Source organism: Poromitra crassiceps, assembly GCF_964638095.1.
Source record: "Poromitra crassiceps genome assembly, chromosome: 20".
In the NCBI taxonomy this organism is placed as follows: Eukaryota; Metazoa; Chordata; class Actinopteri; order Beryciformes; family Melamphaidae; genus Poromitra; species Poromitra crassiceps.
The window spans coordinates 11671265-11678764 of NC_139637.1; the positions used below are offsets into that span (position 1 = coordinate 11671265).

General features: G+C 40.9%; 1 pseudogene across 1 annotated transcript in view; it reads right to left on the reverse strand.

Annotated features, from left to right (window-relative positions):
- Positions 1–6489: 6489 nt before the first annotated feature.
- Positions 6490–7500, reverse strand: part of LOC310794867 (C-X-C chemokine receptor type 3 pseudogene) — a 2156-nt pseudogene continuing 1145 nt past the window's right edge. The window contains exon 2 of the transcript in view: positions 6490–7182. The product of the transcript in view is annotated as a C-X-C chemokine receptor type 3 pseudogene (transcript). The remainder of the gene's footprint in view (positions 7183–7500) is intronic.

The following is a 7500-nucleotide window of genomic DNA, read 5'->3' on the forward strand; positions in this document are numbered from 1 at the left end:
GTGTGTGTGTGTGTGTGTGTGCGTGCGTTGGGACTTGTAGTCGGCCATGATGAGCTCAGGTGAGGATGGGAGCATCCACGCTAGGCTTCATATATCACAGCATCATCATATTCACATTGTTTTAGAGGAGAAGGGGACATATTTTATTTAATCTCTTTCAATTTACATCCAATTTCTATGCTGTTAATAATAAAACATAATTTGCTCCTTCATGTTATTTCCAGTCTCCTGGGTTCATGTGAAAATGCAGATGAAAACATGGACACCACACAGGCTGTTGACCAGGTCCAAGAGGACATCATCTCACCCCGTCACTTTTCAACATGCAGAGTAGATCAACAGACTCCTAGATCCCACGTGTGAAATCAACACCACAGGAGTGTGACAATGACACAAACCGTTGGCCAGTAAGGGTGTTGTGGTCTTTGACATCAGAGACCGGGGTTCGATTCAAAGTCATTTCAACCATAAGTCACATTTAACTTTTTGTTATTTATGCTGAACTGAAGCCAACCATTTGTCTAACCTTAACCAACCCACATGGAAAGAATCTATATGTACCCTATATGTTTTAATATAGGGCCACATATAGTTTTCCCATATATGGTGCATACATAAGATTGGCCGTTTTCCTATATTATATGTACATATAAGTACCTATATGTATAGGTACATATATGTAGCTATATGTACATATAATATAGGAAATCGGCCAATTTTATGTATGCACCATATATGAGAAACCTATATGTACATATATGTACCTATATGTAGGATTTTAAATAAAAAAAAATAGCAGCACACACGGGATTCAAACCCCGTTCTCCAAGGTTCTCCAAAGTTCAAGCCGTGCGCTCTAATGCTGAGCTATACATTTTCTTATACTAACCAGAGAGCCGGGCACATTATATACTCTCTCGCACACAACGTAGACCACAATTGTCAGCGATCGGGAAGTTATCTTATGTGATGCGTACAATCGTAACAGACTAAAATGATGTTGTGTGTGTGTGTGCATCTATAGTCTGTAGGCTGTACGGCTTCAGAGGTTAACTTCATTTAACACCAGAGACTCAGGAGGTAGGCCTACACAGAGCCTCGTATAGTCTGTTACAATAACATAGTGTGCCCAGAGCACCTCGTTCCGCACTTGGTGCAGACCGGTGCAGACTTGCTTTGGTCTAGTCAGTCACAGCTAGTAAGTACTTGCGCATGCTCGTTGCTGCAGGAACTGAATTCATTATTTTATAGTATTGCGCTAAACTATTAACCATAGTTGTGTCCTGGAAGCTTTTTGCTGGCACCACATAGCCTATAGTCCCATATTTATGATATTTCATGTGACATAAAATGCGTTGAAATGTAGTTTTCGTGTAGATCAGATTTCAACTCTCAGTTACACAATAAAAGACAATAAAATGCCAATTCACACACTATCAATATTGTCTCTATTCCAAACTACAACAAATGTTTTAACAATATGATGAACCAAATTGTGTTTTTTTACACGTTTACGTTGTAACCGCATTTTAGCCGGTTGAAAAGAGGGTGAAATTAGGTCTTAGACGTTCAAACCCAATATCACCCAGATTTAAACTAAAAATCAACGTTGAAAAAACGTTTTGTGCTCGCTGGGTATATATGGATTATGACACAGTGTATACAAACAGATTTGTAAATGACCTATATAGGAGGCATATACCTTGTATTGTGTACATATATGGCCTATATGTGGATATAAAGAAGTGAGACCTATATGACCTGTATTATGAACATAGGGCCTTTATGTGTATATAAAGAAGCTATATAGGAGACATATATGCCCTGTATGTGCACATATAGTACCTATATGTGGATATAAAGAAGCTATAGGAGACCTATATGCCCGGTATATGCACTTATATGCACCTGAATCTGGCCTATATGCAACCTATATGCGGCATAAATGTGGCCTATATGCGCATATATGCACCTAAATCTGGCCTATATGCAACCTATATGCGGCATATATATGGCCTATATGCTCCTATATGCGCATATATGCACCTAAATCTGGCCTATATGCAACCTATATGCGGCATATATATGGCCTATATGCTCCTATATGCGCATATATGCACCTAAATCTGGCCTATATGCAACCTATATGCGGCATATATATGGCCTATATGCTCCTATATGCGCATATAGGTTACATGCTGCCACTCCGACGTGCTGCCACTCCGACGTTCTGCCACTCCGAAATATCGGCACTCAGAAAGGGATCATGTCTATGTTCCCCGGGTTCTATATTCCCCGTTTTTCACGCCAAACCTAACCTCCCCCCATGCCTAAACCTAACCTCCCCCAGACCCTAACCCAAAACCTAACCTCTCCCACCCCCACGCCTAAACCTAAGGTCGGCATTGCGGCTTCTAAGGTGAACGACCGCCAGTCCGAATAATGGAAGTTAACGTTCGGAGTGGCAGGGCTTCGGAAAGGCAGTCAGTAGCCGCGCATATATGCACCTAAATCTGGCCTATATGCAACCTATATGCGGCATATATATGGCCTATATGCTCCTATATGCTGCATATAGGTTGCATATAGGTTGCATATAGTTGCATATATGTTCATATAGATTCTTTCCATGTGGGAAGTTGTTTCATGTCTAAATAGATATAACTGTAACAGAGGTTTTTGGCTATGGTCTTGATGGAAAAGGCTCCCCTGTGTGTTCAGAAGTGAAGCCAAGGTGAGAAATAGTCAACATAGAGAGAACACGCTATGATGTGAATAATGAGAATGTGTTGAGATGATGGAGCCTCTAAACAAGGGGTGCCCACATTCTTTCTCATGAAGGGCCAAAACTCAATCTGGGTGGAGGGCCGAGGGCCAAAAATAAACGTTGTGGAATTACATTAAAATGTATTGTGTTTTATAGAAAATTCTAACATTCTAAATCTAAAATAAGTTAAAACATTTCAATAATCTACTTTTTATCTGTTTGGTAATTGTAATAATTTGCAATTGGTTATATATATTTAAAAAAACATCTGCATTTGTGGGGAGCTTAAACATTTAATCATTAAACACCCCGTTAAAAACAGTTGTATTTTCCACCTTTGTAATCAAGAGAGAAATTTGACAATAATTCACAACTTAAAAGGTACTTTGAAAATCAGCTTTATTGTCCATCTTTTGTAAACAATTTGCCATGACAATTTGACAAAAACATGCAATATCCTGGTTGCTAATGTGGTTCCTCCTCTGGTCGTTAAAGGCGCCTGTTCAGAGGGAGGGGAACTGGTTGGAATAGCGTGAACCTCCCACGTGCTATGTCCTACCGGTGAAGCTTCCTCTGTCAGGTGAAAAGAAGCGGCTGGCTAACCACCCATGTCTGGGAGGAAGCATGGAGCCAGTTTCGGCTCTCCCCAGATCGGCAGAGGGTGGAGCAGCAACCAGGATAAATAAATTAAGTTATTGGTAATTGGCAGCTGCTTTTACATGCGTCAACCGACATGAGGGAGGGAGGGGGGGAGAGGGAAAGAGAGAGAGAGTGAGCTGAGAGAGAGAGCGAGCGAGAAAGAGAGAGAGGGTGCTTTTATGGTTTCATGGCGCCTCCGATGCGCAAAAGTCCGTCATTGTTCATCCAGGAATGTTTTCTAGATGGCATTTGGCACTTGTCTGCCCAGTGCCTAATTCGGTGTCTGCTCTTTGATTCCTGCTGGGAATCTTTTGCATTGGAAAAGGATGTCTCTGCTGACTGCATGGATTTCTTCTGTGCACAATACTGTGCTTTTTTCCTCTGTGTCCCCTGCATTATCACCCTAGGCCTATACAAATCTTTATCCAATCCAAGCAGTAATTCTCAGGGGATTCTCTATTCTAGTCTGAGCAGATGCCCTCTCTCACCTCAAGAAGAGAGGCATCTTACCATGGAGTCATTATGCCAAAGAACTAGTCGCCATGCTGCCATGCCATCAGAATTAGCTGCCATGCCGTTTCATGCCATAGATCTTATCGCCATGCCATACTTGAATAAAGCTTGCGTCTGGTCTCTCATGATTGAAATGGTGGTCTCGACCTAGTTTCAAGATGAAGACCAGACACGCTGCCTCGCATCTGTAATCCTAGTGACCTCATCATAGGCCCTAATCCTAGTGTGACGACAAGTGTAATCCTAGTGTGATGTCCGTGTGACGCACTTGCCTATATGACGCCGATAATGTCGTCAATGCCGAGGCTATGACGTGGCAGCCTATTTATAGCCATGCTCAGCGTGTCATCATTCTCTTTCCCTGATCTCTGGTCGCTGTACCTGAGCTGATCGCATCCCATTCTCTGAAAGCTGTGTTTGACCCCACCCACCTCCCCAGTCCACCACCAATGTCTTGACTCCTGAAGAATCCCCTATTTACTGTACATATTCACTTTCCAGACGGCTTCTAGAAAAATATGCTTTTAAATGAGCTGTTTGATCAAACTATTTATAAACCTAATAAAAAATGCTTATAAATGAGCCATTTATAAGTCAATTAAATTAATTAAATTGACAAATGGAAGACTGATGAATTCATGCTGATTTGCAAAATGCAATGTAAAATGTGTCTTTTTTAATCCATTTTCATATTCTTGCTTATTCATTTTCACATTATTTGTCATTTGCATAATTCATTTTCGCCTTTACTTTACCATTGGACAACTGTTTTACTTAAAGCACAATATTGTGCCACACTACTTTATACAGGTTAATTAAGTAGGCTACTAACTTACACAATTTAAATAAACCATTTGCTATATAGACTACATGATGTCACATGTTTCTAATTTCTACACCATACAGGTGTTAAAAAATATGCGTGTGTTCAGTGACGCATGAAGCTGGGGTGTGTATGGAGAGATATATGTGTCTTTATTCTGTGACTGAAAGTTTACATCCTGTAACCAAAGACAGTGTATCTGTGAGAAAATAAATCCACTTTGTAATAAAAAAAATAGATCCGTATGCAAAAAAATAGATTTGAAAACAAAACTATCAAAAATCCAATCAAAGAAAATTTTAAAAATAAAATAAAATAATTTAGATTTAGATTTAGATTTAGATTTTTCATTAATGTGAATTAAAAAAAGTTGCATGCAAACATAAACATTTTGTTCTCAACTCCAAAACATTTGTTTGCGAAACCATTACCTTTGCTTACAAAGCTCAACTTTTCTTTTGCGAAATGAAAAGTTTTGTTTGCAAAACCTGAGTTTTGCAAAACTTTTTCTGTTACAATAAGGGTGGGACCTACAGCAGAAAGAAGTAACACACGTCCCTATTGGCCAGTGTCGATCGGAGTGATAGCTTGGCAACATCCAATCCAGTACGAGACAAGGCGGAGGGCGGGCACTTGAACGGAAGTATTTCCTGAAGGAATCTCCATGCCATTTCAGCGCCAGTTATAACCACAGATTGAAGAGAGAAGCCGTGAGTATGTTCACACCAATGTTTTTATGTTTGGTCAGGTTACATGCACCGGTCCAAACATAAAAACAACATAAAGAAATAAAAAGTCTGCAGTTTGGCTGATTGTTGACTCCTCCTGTAAGGTGAATTATTGTTCCAATAAAGTGGATTCAGTTTTAAAAGGAGCTGGTTAACCAGGTTGTATGTCACTTTTTCGGAACTGGTGTATGAAAGTAATAGTAAAGTAGCGAGTATTACTTTTGAAAGTAATAAGTAAAGTAATTGTATTACTTTTTAAAGGAGTACTCAGTAATACGTAATATACACTTCCTGAGTAACTTGCCCAACACTGCTCACGGTACATAACTGTGGATAAGAGCCAAGTGATTATATGATTATCATAGTGAGAGAAAGAGAAAGGAAAGAAAGCGAAGGAAAGAAAGCGGTCTGAGATGTGTTAGGTTAGGTGCCGTCTGTTTTTGAAGGAAAAAAGCATAGCTAAATATAATGTTGTGCAAGTTCACACTTCACAAGAGCTCAAAGTTCAGTTCACAGTCACAGAGTAATATGGAAACACTTTACAATAATGCAGGTCACAAAATTATTGCTAATGCTAATAAGCATTAATACGCATTAGTTAATGCTTATTAAGAATTAACTGACCCTAAACTATTAAATAATGCATAAAGTAATTCCTATAGTAACATGAACACCATTAGTAAATGATTACTATAGACACCATTTTGTTAAATTGGAACAACATTGACAGGAGTAAGATATTCCCTAAAATTCCCAAAGTTATGGCATTAACTTTATGATGAATATGTGTAACAGTTGGAAACTAAGTAGATTCATTAATCCAACAGTTCAATATTTACGGAGCAAACAGACACCACTTAACCAATATTAACTCGAGAAGAAGAAAATTGCTCGAGTGACATCACTGATGACATCACAACTGCCTGATGACATCACAGTTGATACACACACACACACACACACACACACACACACACACCTAACAGCAAAATCGGCATAGGTCATGATGATGTGTGGCTCTAAAACCTTCCCATCTGATTCAGCTCTTCCCTCTGGCCAGTCTGGTCAGAGGGGGCACCCAACTCCCACAGAGAGACAGCCTGCCACCCTCTCTCACACCTCAGCATCTTCAGCACCCGCTTCCTGAAGTTTCCACACAAGCCGAGATAGAGCAGAGGGTTGAGGCAGGCGTGAAAACAGCCCAGAGCAGAAGTGACCAACAGACCGGTTCCCTTTCCATACACACCATCAGTAGATGTGTCTGGTGCCTCATTGCTGCTCTGGAAGGTCTCCACCATGAGAGTGATGTTGTACGGCGTCCAGCAGAGAAAGAAGACCAGCACCAGGGCCAGGATCACACTGATGGTCCTGATGAAGGAGTAGCAATAGAGCAGGACAGCCGAAGGCAGGAGAAAGCCCACTATATGGAACAGCAGGCGTGATGCCAGCCGCCAGTCAAATGCTGACGGAGAGGCGTGCGGGTAGCTGTGAGTGCACACCGTTTGTCCTTGTGTTGTATTCTTCAAGGTCAAAGCCTCTAAAAAGATGTAGTCAGGGATGATGAGGAGCAGGGAGAAGAGCCAGACCAACAGGCAGCTGATGTGGACTAACCGGGGCTTTGTGCTGGAGTACATCTGGACAGCGTGGACGATGGACAGGTAGCGGTCCAGACTGATGCAGGCCAGCAGGAAGATCCCACAGTAGAAGTTGATCTTGGAGGACAGAGAGAGAGAGAGAGAGGGGGGATAAGCAGTTATTCTCCTTTTACACTTGAGTTAACCAACACAACACATCTGTATTTCCACCCCCCTTCTCTGGTCCCTTTCTCTTCCTCTTCTCGTGAATGTTGAACTGGCTGGCTATCCAGAGCGGAGTATGCTATAGTTCAAAAGCAGTATGAAGTACTTTGACTCTGGTCTGTTGAGTCTCGCTCGACTTGGCAGGATATAATGGCCTACAGTCTAATCACATTTCATCTATCTATCTATCTATCTATCTATCTATCTATCTATCTATCTATCTATCTATCT